Source organism: Cavia porcellus, unplaced genomic scaffold (genome assembly GCF_034190915.1).
Source record: "Cavia porcellus strain 051 isolate PalLab524CR breed Dunkin Hartley unplaced genomic scaffold, mCavPor4.1 scaffold_5, whole genome shotgun sequence".
In the NCBI taxonomy this organism is placed as follows: domain Eukaryota; kingdom Metazoa; phylum Chordata; class Mammalia; order Rodentia; family Caviidae; genus Cavia; species Cavia porcellus.
Genome location: NW_026947488.1, coordinates 70,942,482 through 70,960,618, shown reverse-complemented (window position 1 = coordinate 70,960,618; position 18,137 = coordinate 70,942,482). Strand labels below are relative to the sequence as shown.

The window sequence follows — 18,137 nt, the reverse complement described above, 5'->3', positions numbered from 1 at the left end:
TTTTTCCTCTTTTGCTTGGACCCTTTAGTCTTGTCCTGCACAGACAGTTTCTCCTTCACTCTTCACTCTTATTTTTTTCAAATAAATACTGTTACCTTAAAAAGTTCATATTTGTGAACAATATTTGTATTACTTCTTATAAACCACTCAATAGACTTTTTTTACAGCTTTCTTTTTTCATTTTTGAAAGAAGCAACATTTTTTTGTCTTCAGGCAACTTTCTTTTCTCCACAAAAACTCAAGGATGTTATACAAGTTTGCTCTTATTTTCTTCTTGTTCACTAAGTTTGAAGTAAGTGTAGGCGAGAATGCCAAATAATATGTATCAAATGCCAAGACCCTGATTAATTGACAGTGAATCTTTAAATACAATATATCTCCATATACAGTAATGTAGAACTTAAAGTGTCTGAACGTGTTACAGGTGACTGATTAATGTTTCCAACGACTCAATAAACAGTTAAGTTCATCATGAATGAGATTACTCCAGATAGCAACACCAGAAACACAGCAGAAACCGAGCAAATATTCCTCCCTCTCCAAATGCTGGCTCAGAGGTCACAGCAACCAGCATTGTAGCAGACAACATTGGAGCCTGATAACACAGTAACTGTGTTATGTTTACTCGTAACTCATATTGTTTGGTCCCTACACACACTTGAAAAAGATACATAACTAAAACAACAAGAGCTGCCCACACTATTTCAAGTAAATTAAAAATTCACATTGTAATAAGAATTTAAAATTATACCTAAAGTTATAGGAGTCCGCATGAGCTGAATTCTCCTGGAGAAGCTCTTTTGGAATCATAAGGCCTGATGGCTACAGTCACAGCTGCAGTCATGGCTTTAGTCAGCTGATAGGTGCTGATGATGTTATTCTGTTGAAACAGGCTGAAGAGACCACTAAGTCACACGAGCTCATAGCTAGGAGGAAGAGGTTGGAAAGCATGCAGACTTTTCGGGAGACAAAAATGTCCAGCTTCTGGAAGATGGACAAGTCTAGCCAGGTGACCATGAGCTGTACCAAGGTTGGGCTCATGTTCTGGAAGCCATGGAGGACATAGATCCACTTATTGAGGAACATGGTGCAGATGGACACCAGAAGATTGAACAGGAGTCCTGCAACTCTTTGCCAGAGGCTCCGGAGTTGCTCAGCCAGCTGTGCTGCGACCCCCAACCGGCCAAGGCCCTACAGTGTCCAGGAGTGGGTGTTGTCAGTCCAGGCTGTCATTCCGGCTGCCGCCTCACCGTCCCTCCAGGGTGAGGTGGCACTGGTCCGGCCTAGTGGGGAGTACCAGAAACTGCCCACTGTTTCTTTTTTCTACTACATCAGTTTCACTGCTGTTGATCTTATTTGTACTAATTTCTTTTATTGGATGATTCAGCACAGGGGTTCTGTTTGTGGTTCTATTTCATTACATCAGTTTCTCTAAATTTATCTGATACATTTCTGAATTGACTTGTTTGTATGTTCTTGAAGTTTTCTGAGATTCCTTAAAACAGCTATTTCAAGGTCAGGCACATTCAAGGTTATATAACTGCAGACCAAAAATTACTTGAATTCTCTTTCTAGCCATTTCTAACTCTAGGATTAGTAACTGGCTCCTTATTTTGTTGATTTGGTGACATCAGCTTTCCATGATTGTTCGAGATCCTTGTAGACATACATCAGTGTCTGCTTATTGATGAAATCAGTATTTATAGCAGCCTTCAAAATTTTGCTTTGTCTTAGAATTTCCTTCAATAGTAAGCCTGTCCAGAAAGCAGATCAGCCATAACTAATGGAGTCAGTAGCACTAGGGACCACTTGGAGCCCTGGACTGCTGTACTTAGTGTAACCCAGCATGGTGTTCTGTAGCTAACATGGCTGGCATAGATCTGGTATAGATTCAAAGCCCATGGTCACTGAGGTTTTTCCTCTGCCTCTGAGGTTTGTGCAGGAGCAAATGACACTAGAGTTGGCTAATAATGATGTGGGTCTGAACTCTTTAAAAGTTTCCATCTGGCTTCATAGCAAGATGAGGGACTCATTCTTAAGGTACTGACTTGGACTGAGGGGCCATTGGTTCTGTCCAGTACTGGATTTTACTTTAATTAGTTTTATAGCAGGGCCCAAGTGTTATGCATACTTCCCTCCTGTTTGCCCAGTGTTTAGTGTCTCTCTCCTATGTTGCCTGGAGTAGAGTAAGGGGTAATACAGGTAACATACTATTGATTGTATTGCTTCAGTGTGCCTTTTCTTATTACTATGCTACAGCTAAGAGCTATGATTTCTCAATTTTTTTTTGTGATGGTATTTTCATATGTAGATTCTTCTTCCAATTGATGCTTCTGCAGGGGAATGATTGCCAGAGAGTTTTAGCCTGCCATCTTGCTCCATGTTGTCTTAACAGTTGTAAAGGATATTACATGAACTACTGGATGCAGAAGCAGAGGTGCAGAGCTTCCATGCACCTGGGTGCGTTATTCTCCTAGCATTCCCATGTGTGAACAATCTCTAAAATCTCAAGTTCTGACCTTTTAAAATGGAGACTTTATTGCCTAGATATGATGGATTACAACATTGTCCTTGGTGGTTAACTTGATCTTTAGCTCCACTAAACTTGGAAGTCGAGGGTGATGTTGCTGAAAATGAAGCTTCTGATTCAGTTGATTTCACTGACAAGCAAAACCCCATGCTGAAGCTATCCAGAAATATATTAGTCATCACTCATTTCATTCTCATTTTAGAAGACATTTATCACGTTGGAGTTCCAAGTATTTAGTACGTATGTTCTAATGAATCTAGAAAATGGCAACAAGACCAACAAGAATTATTTATTATAATCCACAATATCACATGCTCTCTGAAAGTAGTAACCAGTGCTAAAAAGCATATTAGACACAGTTTGATCTCTAACTAGATGATTACAAACCTCACACAAACAGTTTAACAGAAGGAAAATAGTACAAATTTCTGGGTATAAAACCTTTTATTGAACCTACATTGACTTATAAATCTGGTAATTTTTAACCTGAATTTTTATGCATACAAAAAATAGAGACAGAAAGAAAAACTGCTAAGAAACAAAAACAGTCAATCTAATCATTGTTAGGCATGACACAGATATTGAAACTGTCAGTGGGAAATTCTAAAATAATGTGTGACATATTAAAATTTCAAATGGAAAGGTTAGATTGTAGGCAAGATAATATGTGAAATTTCAACAGAGAAATGGAATGTATAACATAAAACAAAATAGAGACAATAGTTACAAAATTTGGAGACAGGTGAAAAAATATTCCACTGGATTCCTAGTAGATGCAACCCAGATTAGAGGAGAACATGTTATTTTGGAGATAAGAGAAACATCCTAACTGAAACACCAAAAGAAAAATTCATGGTTTTGGAGACTGAAGATTGGGGACACTTTGATCAGGAAATGTCATCAGATATGTTTCATAGATTATGGAACAGTTCTATATCATAACTCTAGGGTAGAAACATGGTTATGTATATTGATGAAGTTCCATAAAACAGTATATCAAAAAGTGATCTGTAAATTAAAAAATAATAATCTTGATTATCAAAGAATTATCAAACTAGCATCTCTGGAAAGGAGTGGTTTCAGTGTGATTTTTCTCTAAAGATAAACTCTGCAAGAGTTGCAATTTGTGCTGGTGAGGTTCCAAAGCTGTGCTGCCATTTGTAAATAAATGGAATCTTTTAAAAGTACATATGTCCATCTTCCAGCTCTAAGCACTGTGCGACTATGGTATGACTATCAGAAATTAAAAAAAAAAAGTTTTGTGATTCTAATGTGCAGCTAAATCTTGGAATCCAGCATCCCAAGACTTTATTTTGCATCAGAATCATTGAAGGGCTAGTGAACAAGTCCTATTTCCAAGGAATCTGTTTCAAAAGATATACCCTGGAGTTTATATATTTGTATTTTAAAGAATTTCTCAGGTGACACTTAAGCTATAGATCCTGTAAAAACTGCTTCTCAATTACTACTGTGTATAAAAATCACTAAAGTTAAAATAGTCGGATGGTTCTATTTGAAGCAAGACACAAAATTTTACATTTCTAACAGGCTCATGGATGATGCTAGTGGCCTGAATACTAGCAAGGCTCATTAGAAATTTATATGGCTTGTGCAGCAGCAGCAGCAGCTGGTGATTTCTGCGAACATTTGCAGTATGAAAAACACGGCAGTAGAAATTGTTGAGTTGTAAGCATTTTATCACCTGCAAGCTGACTTTCCATTAGCCAGCATGCTAAACTTTGATCTATCTCTTGGAGAATGGTCTTACTCACCATGGTACATGACATTTTATTAGTTTATAATGAAATATACAAGAGTGTAGAGGAATATCAGTATATCACGGCCATCAAATTCCTTTGTACTATGCAAAATCACATGAAGCCAACTATTTGAAAGATGGCTTAATGACTAGGAAACACAACTTGAGTTCCAGTAATTTTATAAAACACTCATCACATAATGTAGACTAAATCTCTCTCTCTCTCTCTCTCTCTCTCTCTCTCTCTCACACACACACACACACACACACACACACGCATGTGTTGACTTACACTTCTGCCTATATTTACTAATCATATATATATGATTTTTGTAGTCAAAGTAACTCATTCCAGGAGCACATCTAAAAGACTTTCAAACCCCTTCTCTTCTATCATGATAGACAGGATTTTGGCCTACACAATTTTTGCCTTTTAGCATTATGACTGTGGGTATGTTATGTTGCATGATAAAAGGGGAATAAGACTGAAGAGAGGACTAAATCTGTTAATTAGCTGACCTTCTGATATCCTAGATTATCCAAGTTGACACAACATAATTGTATGAGATCTTAAAGTAGTAAATATAGGCAGAAGTGTAAGTCAACAATTTATGATGTGAGGACTCAGCATATCATTGCTGGATGAACGTGGAGGAAGTGTTCCATTCTCTAAAAGCTAGGAGCAGACCTCAGTTCAGCTACTAAGAGAACAAGGATCCAAAATCGATTTTTTTTTTTTTTTGGTACCATGGATCGAACTCATAACCTCGCGCTTGCCAGACAAGTGCTTATGCCACTGAGCTAAATCCCCAACCAGGATCCAAATTCTGTAACTACCAAGAACTGAAGTATGCCAACAACTTATATGGATAAGAAATGGATTCTTTTTTTTTAAATTTTATTTAAGGAGAAAAAAGAAAAAAAAAACAGATAAAGGGTACAAGTTATACAGAATTTCAGAAAAAATAAACAGTAGGAAATCACTAGTTAATTACATATTGTCATCTTAGAAATAGTTGTTGAAGTTACAAAATTAAAGCATATAGAGGGGACTTTCAAACAGTGAGACTGTAAACAGTTTTGTTCAATAATCCAACAAAACTCAGTAATATGGTTATCTATCTTATACACTTAAATATATATGCAGTTAGATCTTTTAGAGAACTTTCTTTTCCTTTCTTTTGTACAATGACAATTGCACATTTTGGGTTTTATTACTCCCTCAGTTCTTATTACTTTTTTTTTGAAGAAAGTAAAACCAAATGTGACATACCAGGACAGAGTCAGTCAAATCAAGAGGATGGACATAATACATAATATAAAAACAAAATACAAGGTGATCAACAATGGTTACCATAATGCCTCTTGTTATCTTAAAAAGAATTGCCTATATCATCAGTTATAATAAAATTGAACAAAACAGTAAAGAATAAGACCAATAAAATCAAAACATTGGAGACATTAGAGGACTTCAAAAGAAGATAATAGTCAACCAGAATGGGCGTCACAATGGATCTTATTGTCTTCATAGTTGTTGCCTAGACCTTCAAACTTGGTACTATCTAGCAAAACAGAATAGAGGAAAATCAGTCAAAACAAGACGGTGAGAGCAATACAGAGTTTCAAATCAAGTTAATAGGAAATCATAGTGGGTTACTATAATATATCCTGCTATTTTTAATTTATTTTTCCCTTAAAAGGATAAAAATGAAAAAGTAGATAATAAAAAGGAAATTGAGATAAAAAAGAGGGCATAACAACAAAACAGTGCAGGTCAAAACATAGCCAAAGAAATGGATTCTTGCCTGGAATATGCATAAAAGAACATACCCTGATGATGCCTTAAAATTGACATAGAGAGCTCTGTTCTGGACATAATAGAACGATAAAATGATAAGTTCATGAAGCTTTAAATTATGAATATCAGGTTAATTTGTTATGGCAGCAAGAGAAAGCTAATTTAAGCTCCTTTTCAATTTATCTATTGGCTATATTTCTTCTGTGGGAAATTACCTTGCTCTGAATGTGAATAACCTCAGTAAGGGTAAAGGAAAAATCTATTCCATTATGGTATTACTTTTACTTATAATAGTTGCATAATTATATTCTAAACCATTAAAATTATTTTAAATCATAATTCTTAACTAGCTGTTTTTCCTCTCTTGTCTTCAAATGTGTATGGTGGGCTTATGTATTAATAAAAACTGTAACGATTAAAATCAAAATACATTGGCCTTTCATAATAATGACATATCCATGGATTCAATTATGGATTGCAAATGTTTTGATGGGGTCTGTACTACATATATACACTGTTATCTTGTCATTATTTTCTAATCAATATGGTACAGCAAGCATTTATATAGAATTTATATTGTTTTACATATTATGGACCACCTAGGAATGATTTAATATATACAGTGAGGGATGTATGTTCATTACATGAAAATACCACACTGTTTTCAAATAAGAGACTTTAGTATTTACAGGTGTTAGTATATATGGGTAGTCTTAGAATATCCTTCTGGAAGGATATCTGTACACACACACACACCCCTAAAGGGTAAATGTTTTCAAAATAAGCATTCTTTTTTTGTTGTTGTTGTTTGTTTGTCTTTTTGAGACAGGGTTTTTCAGTGTAGTTCAGAATGGCATTGAGTAAGGACCCTGGTGCACAACCAAAAGTTTATTGAGCAATATTTCTTTCATCCTTCCCCCTAAAAGACCTAAGTGCTTTTATCAGGATAACTGTACATTGTGGGGAAGGGAAATGATCAGGGCACTGATTCTAGAATACTAGTGATTCCAGGAGATCTGAATTCCCATTATAGCCCTCCACTAAGTGTGGGGCCCTGTGGAGGTCAGGTAACTAGTTGAGTTTTAGTAAAGGTCCAACTCTTCCTGAGACCAGTATGACCCTGGATCCATATTGTAGTCATTTCCGCTGTTCCTGAATGTATAATTGGGAGAAAAATACTTTTTACTTGGAAGAATCCTTACAGTGGTTCTGTAACCTACAGCCTCAAGGCCATTATGATGGTAAAGGCCAAATGAAAGCCAAGAGTTGGCTTTACTTGCTAAAAGAGTAAGTCAAAAGCAATGTCACAACCCTGGAGAGACTGCAGAGATTAATGCACTATCAAGGACTTGAAAAGTGTAAAGGTAATGGATTCCACTACACCTCCTTTTAATTTTCCCATTTAATCTGTGCAGAAGATGGAGGGGTCTGCGGGAATGAGAATGGACTACTATAAACTGAGTCAAGTGATGATTTGAATTGCAGTTGCTAAACCAGATGGGGTTTCCTTGCCTGAGTAAATTAGCATGCATATTGCTACTGGTATGCAGCTATTGATTTCCTCTAAGCCTATCCACAAGGACCACCAGAAACAGTGTGCATTTAGCTGGAAAGGACAGCAATATACCTTTAATGTCCTTCCTTGGTATTATGTTAATTCACCAGTCCCGAGTCACAACTTACATTTTTAAGAATCTTGATCACATTTTTCTCTCATAATTTACCACATTGGTCCATTCATTAATGATATTATGTTGATTGGATCAAGTGAACAGGAGGTAGCAGCTACTACGGACTTGCTAGTAAAGCATTTGCAAGCCAGAATATGGGAGATAAATCCAATTAAAGCTCATGGTCCCTCTACTTCACTGAAATTTCTAGGAGTCAAGTAGTGTGATGGATTCAGAGATGTCCATTGTAAGGTGAAAAATAAATTGTTGCATGTGTCTCCCTTTACAACTAAAAAAGGAGCAAGCAGATACTGGTCCTATTTAGATTTTGGAGGTACATGCCCTTCACTTAGGTTTTTTACACTGGCCCATATACAGAGTGACATGGAAAACTGCCAGTTTTGAGTGGGGCCAAGAATAACAGAAAGATCTACAGCAGGTCCAAGCTGCTCTATAGGTTGGTCTTAGACTTGGGTAGTATGATACAGTAGATCCAGTGTTACTGGAAGTGGCACTGGCAGGTAGGGATGCTATTTGGAGTCCCTGAAAGGCCACCATAGATAAATCACAGTGGAGAGTTTTAGGGATTTGGAGCAAGGCTTGGTTATCTTCTGCAAACTACTTTCTCTTTGAAAAACAGCTCCTAGCCTGCTACTGGGCACCTGATCATGGAGCATCAAGTTATTATGTGGTATGAGCGGCTCATCATGGACTGAGTAGTATCTGATTCACAAGCCATGAAGTTGAACATGTACAGCAACAGTCCATAATTAAATCATGACTGGGTCAAGGCAGGTCCAGAGGGCACAAGGAAGTTTCATGAAGTTTCTCAGATGCCCATGATGCCTGCTTTTGCTATCTTGCCTTCTGTATGCCTGTATGGCCTCATGAGGTATAGCATATGATCAGTGTGGAAGGGAAGACTATGGCCTGGTTTATGGATGATTCTCATATTATACCTTTACACACACACACACACACACACACACACACACACACACACACACATACACACACACACACTTACATATTTTAACTTTCTCAAGAGATATAAAGAGATAGTTTATTTGGGAAGTTGTTTCTATGTAATAAAACATATCCTTCTTCAATCTAGGTCATTAACTGCCATAGCCAATTAGCTGTCGCCTAGAATGTAAGGTCATCTATTATGTAGCATGTTGGCAGCTCCTTGCAAAAGTTAGTGGGTCTCGATAACCAAGTACCATAACCCCTTTTATTAATATAAAACCACAAATGATTGTGTGTAATATAATTAAATAGTTTGTGGTAAAGTCACTCTTCTAGCAATCTAAAGCCAAAAGTAAATGTAAGACTATTCACTCTAAACACTTAAAAAATAAAATTTTAATGTATGGCAACCTGAATAAAGAGAAGAAAAAATGATCTCTAAATATGTCTGCCTCTAAGAATCCTAACCTAGCTTTAAATTATGAATGAAAACGTTAGAACAAGGGTTAAGTTTGATAGAGAAAGTAACATTCTTTGACCAGCACAGAGCTTCTATAATCAAACATTTGCATAGCAAGTAGTTTTTCTTCTCCTTTCTTTAATGGAGAAATCACAGTGAGATTTTAATATTTGAAGATCATAGTGGCATGATTTGAAGTTAATTTCTGAAATAACAGAGGCAAATTAGCTTTTAAGGATTTTGGAAAGGGTGGGAATCAAAGCGTATACTGTGCTGGTGTAATAGAATATCTAAGATTAGGTAAAAAGCAGAAACTTATTTTTTTCATAGATCTGGAGACTGAGACATCTAAAATCAAGATGCCAGAATTTGTTATCTCTTAAAGGCTAGTGCTTCAGGGGGATAGGATGCTATCCTCACCTGGTAGAAGACAGAAGGTTGAAGAGTAAACTAACTACTTCCTTTGTAAAACTTCTTTTATTAAGTTGTTAATCTCATTTATAAGGAAAGTACTTTCATGGCCTAATCACCTTCTGATACCTTCAACATTTTAATTTTGAAGGGCACACAATAAAAGCATAACATGGAGACAGTGAAATGCTTAGGCCAGGACCAGGTTTGCTAAGAATTATATTAGGACTTTTTAGAGCATTGTTAGTTATTAGATTTAGGAAACAGGTAAGAGCTTTAATGATTTTTCTATTGAATTTATTTAACATATATTATATGTATTTAGCATATGTCAGAATCAATTTACATTTTTATTTTTATCCTATTCTTTTACTAAAATAAACACAATCATCAATTGTGATGTTTGATTACCACATAACAAACTTATAGAATTCAAGGGCTTTCTCTTTGAACAGCTACATAAAGCATTCCTTTTGAGACAATGAGCTATATTGTAAACCTACTTAAATCTCAAAAAATTGTATCACAGAACCAAATTGGCAGCCTTCCTAGCTTACAAATTATCATAAATATTGGTGTGAGTTCTTATCCTGCTTGCATAGTGTATTTTCCTAGGAATGATTTTAAAAGTACCAATTCTTTCCCTAACCTACCATTTCCAGAGATCTCATTAAACACAAGACAGTGTTATTTTTTAAATTTTTAAATTCATGTTCTTGTGATATATGCTCAGTTTTGAGAGCTTCCATGTCTTCCAATTAGATGTGCATTTAAGTTGTATGGGATTTCTGATACATGGGTTTTAATGTAGTAGGTGAGCAAGGCTAGGGCAAGTAACTCTGCATGTGTGTGTTCTAGGTTGAATCAAAAGACGCTGTTCTGTGAACCATGCAGAAAAAACAGTCAGGTTATGTGATTTATATAAAGTCATACAAGTATCACATAAAGTCAAAAATATGTAAGGCAATATTATTTTTTATAAAAGATCCAGTAACAATAATCAAATGTTTCAAAAATGACATAAAACATGAGGCTGAGGAATATCATAATATTGATGTGTCAGTGGAATGAAGCAGTTTAGAAAACACATATTTAGTTTTAGAATCTAGAGCTATAATCATGCAGATAGGCAGTAACAAAGGTGAGGCTTAGTCAGCTGTGTCGCAAGATTCACTTATTTATCCACTGAACAGTTCCCAGCATCTCACAAGTCACTACAGGTTCAGAAATTAATACACATAGAATTAGTGTTCTCAGAAACTTGCATTTTGGTTAGTGCAGACAAAAGCACAATGAAGAAAGCAGTAAATGTATATCTCAGTCCTCACTCCCCTATCTGCTGTGTATATGTTTCAAGATTTCCTGTGGATGTCTAAAGCTACAGGTAGTACCATATACTAACTATCCTGTACTACTGTTTTTTATTCATATACTTATCTATCTGTCATCTATCTATATATTAAAATATAACATGTTATCATAACAAGAGACTAGCAATAATAAGTAATAATAAAATAATACAGCTATAGCAATATACTGTAATAAATTGCAAATATCACCCTCTTATATTTTGGGGTCACAAATAAGTAAAATAAGGATTGATTAAAAGCAAGCACTGTAATGTTACCACAGGTGATCTGATAATAGAAAGCTACTCCTTACTACTGGGAAGGTATCATATACAGCTTGGATACATTGGTCAAAAGGATGATTCACGTCTGAGATGGGTTTGAGTGAGACAGCATAAGATTTTTATCACATTACTCAGAATGGCTTGTAATTTGCATTTTGTGCATTGTTTATGGAATTTGCCATTTTATTTTTTTGTCAAATATGATGTTTATTACTTTGGGATAACATAATTTTATGTATTTTTTGTTACTTTAAAGCGAAAAACAATGATACAAATTTCAAAACAAGAAATTAAGAGAGAAACAGTAATTAATACATTGCATATTATCTTCAAAGTAGTTGCTTAGATTACAAAATATAGGCATGAAAATGGTTTAAAAATATAAGCACGAACCTTTCTTTTTCACAAACTAATTGTAGCTGTAGTATAACTATCTTAATATTATATGTGTGTGTGTGTGTATTTTTCCTTTTTCCTTTTTTCTTTTCTCTATTACCTCAATTCCAGTTCCTCCTTCCTTTCGAACAGTTTCTTCCCATTTCACAGTATCTACTGTACAGTTTGGATCTTATTTACTCTTTCAACTTCTTAAACTAGGGAACCAATATGATGTTTTCAAATGTGAGTCTGATATATTTCACTTGTGAATATGGTCTCAAGTTGCATCCATTTATTTATAAAAGTTTCCAGTTTATCCTGCTTTATAGCTGAGTAGTTGACTATTGCTTAAATATTTTATCCATTCTGCAGTTAATGGGCACTTGGGTTATTTCCAAAATTTAGCTGTTACAAATTGTGCTGCTATTAACATGGATGTATATATATATATATATATATATATATATATCACTATGGTATGCTATTTTTAATTTTTCTGGAAAAATACACAGAAAAGCAATATCTGGGTTGAATGGAACCTTTAATTGTAGTTTTGGAGGAATCTTTACACTGATTTCCACTGTTGTACTAGTTTACACTCCAACCAATAATGGAGAAGAGTTTCATTTCCTCCCATTAGCATTTGTTACTGGTCGATTTGTTGATGCTAGCTATTTTTTCTAAGGTGAAGGGGATTCTCAGTGTTATTTTAATTTGCATCTCTCAAATGACCAATGATGTTGAATATTTTTTCATATATTTATTTACAATTTGTATTTCTTCATCTAGGAAGTGCATACTCATCTTAGATGGACATTTTTGAACTGGATCTTTGAGTTTACAGGATTTGAATATTTTGTTTTTTGTGTTTTTTCATACCAGGATTCTAAATCATGACCTTGTGCTTGCCAGGCAGGTGCTTATGTGACTGAACAAATTTCCAGACCTAAGGGATCTGATTTTACTTTTAAATTATTCATACATTCTAGATATAAGTCCTCTGTCTGAGAGACAATTGGCTAAAATGTTTTCCCACTCTGTTGGTTGTCTTTTTACTCTGTTGGTGATTTCTTTTGATGGGCAAAAGCTTTTTAATAAGATGAGATCCCAGTTGTTGACTCTTTGAAGCATTTCCCATGCAGTTTGTGTTTGTTAAAATTGTGTATTCAAGTTTTCTGCCTACTTTGTCTTCCAACAGATTTAGGACTTCTGTTTCAATATTTAGATCTTTGATCCATTTTGACATTAGGTTAGTGCATGATGATAGACATGGGTTTAGTTATGTTCTTCAGCATGCAGAGAACCAGTCTTTCCAGCACCATTTATTAAAGAGGTTATATTTATACAGTAAATATGTTTGACCCATTGGTCAAAATTATGGTGGCTGAATGTGTTTGTACCTGTGTTCATATCTTCTAATCTGTTTGATTGATCCTCAACTCTGATTTTTGTTTTTGTAGGTACCATGCTGATTTTATCACATTAGCTTTGTAGTATAATTTCAAATCAAGGATTGTGATGTCTCCTGCTCTACCTTTGTTATTTTTAAATGCTTTTGCTATTCTAGGTATCTTGTGGTACCAAATGAATTTTAGGAATGTTTTCTTTAGTTTTGTGATATATGATAATGATATTTTGATTGGAATTGCCTTAAACTTAAATAACACTGTTTGGGAATATGGCCATTTTCGGTATGTTGATTCTTCCTATCCATGATCAAGGGGTATCTTGCTATTTTCTGATATCCTCTTTATCTTCCTTTTAAGAGTAGTGTAATTTTTAAATAAGAAAATATAATTTACTTTCTTTGTTAGATGGGTTCCTAAATCCTTCACTTTTTTGGATCTTTTTGTGAAGGGTATTTCCCCCTAATTTTTCTCTCAATGAATTTGCTGTTTGTGTACAGGAATGCTATGATTTTTGATTGTTGACTTTTATATGCCTGTACTACTGATTTTGTTTATTAAATCTAGAATTTTTTGGTGTAGTTTTTGGGGTCTTCTATGTAGAATATCATGTTATCTGCAAATAATCATAATTTGAGTTCTTCCTTTCCTAACCTTTTCCTTTTATTTCTCTCTCTTATCTAATTGCTCTGGTTAATGTTTCCAGAACTATATTGAATAGGAGTGGTGATAATGAACATCCTAGTCTTATTCCTGATTTTAGGTTAAAAGCTTTCAGTTTTTGTCCATTTAGTAAGATGTTGGCTGTTGTTTTATCATATATGACTTATATAGATTGAGGTAAATGACTTATATAGATTGAGGACATTTGTGTTCATTCTGTTTTCCTGATGTGAGAATTCATTGCATTAAATTTCCCTCTGAGAACTGTCTGCACTACATCCCACAAGTTTTAGTAAATTGTGTTTTTATGCAGATATTGTTTAATGTCTTCTTTAGTTTCCTCTGTGTCTCACTGGATATTCATGTGGGTGTTATTTTCCATGTGTTTATGGAGCTTTTGCAGTTTCTTTTGCCATTAATTTCCAATTTCATGACACTCTGGTTAGATAATCTGCATGAGATAATTTAGATTCTTTTGCATTTATGTAAGATGTTCTATGGGATAGTATATGATCTATTTTAGAGAATGACCCATGTGCATTCAGAAGAAAGTGTAATTTGATGTTGTTGAGTGCAATACATCTACTCAGTCCATTTGTTCACAAGTGTGATTCAATTTTGTTATTTCTTTGCTGATTTTTTGTCTATTTGATCTGTCCCTTTGTGACAATGGGGCATTAAAGAATTGTATTATTGCTTTTTTGATTTTTCATGTCTATTAATATTTGTACTATTTAGTTGGATGCTCTCATATTTAGTGCACATATATTTATGGTTGTTATTCCTTCCTCCTGAAATTTCCCCCTAACAAGTTTGTAATTATCTTCTTTATATCTTCTAATATTCTTGACCTGAAGTTCACATTGTCTGCAAATAGAATAGCTATCCCTGATTTTTTCTAGTTCTTGTTTCATGGAGTGTTGTTTCCTGTCTTTTGAATTTCCATCTATGAATTTCCTTTTGAATTAAATTAGTTGTTTTTTATACATTATGATTGGATTTGGTTTCTTGATCCATTCTGCTGGTCTGTTTCTTTTAATTGATGAATTGAAGCCATTTACATAGTTACAACTGATATCTTTCTGCTGTTGATTCTTTAGATTTTTACCTGTGTTTAATTATTTGTCTTGGTTGGTGGTTTCTTTCTGTTGATGTTCTTGAAATTGTAGTCATTTTTATCTCTACCTAGAATATCTTTCACTATTCTTTGTAGGATTGGTTTGGTTGTTATGAATTTCTTCAGTTGTTCTTTGTTGTGGAAGTGTCTTATTTCTCCATTAATTTTTTTCTCCATTAATTTTGAAGGATAGTTTTGCAGGGTACATCAATCTGTGTTAGAAGTTGTTTTATTTTCAACCTGAAATACTTCACTCCAAGCTCTTCTTGACTTGATTGTGTTGAAAAGTCTGCTGTGATTCTGATGAGATTTCCATCATAGGTGATCTGTTTCTTTCTTCTAATAGCTTTTAATATTCTGTTCTTGCACTGAATTTCTGGGATCTTAATTATTATATGTTAATGTTTAGATTTATTTTGATTATGGATAATTGGAATTCTATATGCCTCATTATCTGTATGTCAGTTCCTTTTCCTATGCTTGGGAAGTTTTCTGCTATTACTCCTGTAGATAGTCTTGTTTCAATTTTGTTGATTCCTTCTTTTTCTTTTATACCTATTGAGTTATATTGTTTTTCTTTGCAGCATGTTGAAACTGTTGAATTGTTATTTCTTTGTTCTTTGTGATTTTTAAAAGATGTTTCCTTTCTTGATCACTAACTGCAATCTTGTCTTCAAGGTTTGAAAGTCTATATTGACATTTGTTCAAGTGGTTTTTCCAGCTTTTCATAGAATTTTTGATTTCTTGGATATCTCTATGAATCTGTTTCATGCATTCTAATTTTTCTTATATTGTTCATTGAGGGTTTCTGTCATTTTCTGATGCTCCTCCATTTTAAAAATATATATCTTCTTTAAATAGGCTCAGCATTTCTTTCATTATCATTATCATTATCATTTCTTGTTTTCCTGGGAGACTCTTTCTGATCTGCTTTCTTTACAGGTTTGTGCAGTTGTTTCTTTACCTCAGTGGCTATCATTTCAGAAATTTCAGGTATGCCACTTCCACTTTCTGTTTTTTTTTTTTTTTTTGTCTTTTTCATTTTTATAGGTACCAGGGATCGAACTCACAACCACCTGCTTGCAAGGCAGGTGCTTATGCTGCTGAGCTAACTCCCAGCCCCTCCACTTTCTTCTATGTACGTGTCTCTAGATTTATTTGGAATGAGCTGGAGGTTTGAGATTGCCTTTTGCTCTTTTTTTTTTTTTTTCATTTTGCTGTATTCCTCTGGAACAGCTGGATCTTAGGTCCCTGTTGCTTCCTGTGTTGACATTGGCTGCCTGTGTTGACAGGTCTCCCAGGTTATGTGGAGGTAACTGGGTAGGCCTTTTCCGGACCATGGTCATGTCACCAAGGCTCCCCAGCTGGCCGAGGCTCACTGGATGGACTTTTTACAGGCCCTACACAGTGCACTGAGGCTCCCCAGTTGGAAGATGGTCACTGCATGGGCATTTCCTGGCTCCAACATGGTGCACTGAAGCTCCCAGTCTGGCTTGTGTTGCTGGGTGGGATTTTTCTAGGCCACATGCAGCTCAAGAAGGCTCTTTGGCTGGTTGGAGTCACTGGGTGGGCCTTTCCCAACCCTATGCAGCTCACCAATCCGTTGACAGAGTAGGATTCACTGGATGGTCCTTTCCTGGGCATGCATAGTGCACTGAGGCTCCCTAGTAGTATGTCAAATTCTTGACCCATGCTTGGGAAGTTTTAAGCCATTATTTCTGTGAAGAATTTTTTAAATGACATTTGCAGTCTCCAGATTTCTTATTGACCCCAGTCAAACTTACGTTATTCTGCTTTGCTTCATTTTGTAGTTGTTGGATTGATTTTTCATAGTATCATACCATTTTTGCGATATCTTCCTTTTAATGATTACTAGCTGCAATTCTGTCTTTAAGGTTTAATATTCTATCCTCTCCATTTAATCAATTGTGTATATTTTCAGTGGAAGTTTAATCTCTTCAATTGCAGTTTGGATCTGTTTCATGAATCTATTTCTTTCCTACATTGAGTGCTTTTTCTATCATTTTTATAAGCTCATATATTATTTCATCTGTATCTAGTATCAAATCATCATTTCTTTTTGAGCCTGAGAGATTATTTTCTCTATAGTCTTTTCCACTTGTTTTTTTACTTCTGTTGCTATCATTTCAAAAGTTTCAGTGTTTGATTTCTAATTTCATTTATCTCCTTGTACTCTAGACCTGTCCTGGGTGGACTGGAGGTCTGGGGTTGTATTTTGATTCTGTGTCATGTCATTTTCTATTTTATCTTTTTCACTTTATTTTGTTTTCTATGTTGATGCTTGCTGATATTTTGTGATAAATAGCTTCATCATTTCTTTAAATAGTCTTCTTATTTCATTTGTGTTGATTCCTTAGAGAAATTTTATTTTTTGATAGAAGACAGGGAAGGAAATGTAGAAGAGGAAATAGCTAGGTACATCCCTGGAAGTAGGCCTCTAGACAGTGCTGGTATAAAATGATCTTCACTTTTCAGATCATAGATCTTTCAGTCTGGATTTTATGATTATAACATATTTATATCTAATGATTTGTAAACTATCCATACTACATATTGTATACTCCAAGAAATATACTTTTATATGTAATTTTCCTTGTGAAGGCATCTATTTTTTTTAAACTTGAAAATATTCTTCAAATCAGAGTAAAACAATTTTATCAAATGTTTTAAAAAATGATGAACTGTCTTAGGGAACTTAAATACATACAAGAAAACTTTGACATCCCAGATGGGGCGATGATTGAGATGTAAGTGTACTCTCATAGCTCCATGGGTTTGCCCAGATGCTCCATAGTATGCAGAGGCCCCCTGGTACATCATGAGTGCAGTAGCATGGAGCTTCTTGACTATGTGAGCCTGAGACAGGTAGACAGCTTGGGTTGACAGGTGGGAGGAATTAAATGAGATTAATGTGCTAGTCTATCACATCAATCCCTCCTTTTGTATTTCCAGAGGTTTACTTTTGTTACAAACAATTGGTAACGTCTGATGATCTTTAAAATGCTACTATGTATTCATGATTTTCCCCAAGAATCAATAGAATGTATGCATATCTGCAGATGAGACTCATCCTACGGAAATGGCTGATGTGGCTGTGAAGGCAGGCAAGTCTCAAGATCTGTAATAAGCAGGCTGGAGATACAGAAGTTTTCACTTTGCAGTTGTAGTTCAAATAACAGCGTGTTGGAGACCAGGTGGAGTTCAAAGATGAGAAAGAAATGCCCTCCTGAATATCTTGAGCATTCATGCAGGAGGAGCTCCCTCCCATTAGAAGGAAAATCATTATGACTGTTTTATTGAACCTCCCCACATCAGGCTCATC

At 35.0% G+C, this 18,137-nt stretch overlaps 1 pseudogene; it reads right to left on the bottom strand.

Annotated features, from left to right (window-relative positions):
• Window positions 1–247: 247 nt before the first annotated feature.
• LOC100734935 (solute carrier family 35 member E3-like) lies at window positions 248–16,486 on the bottom strand (annotated as a pseudogene).
• Between the last annotated feature and the right edge of the window lie 1,651 nt (window positions 16,487–18,137).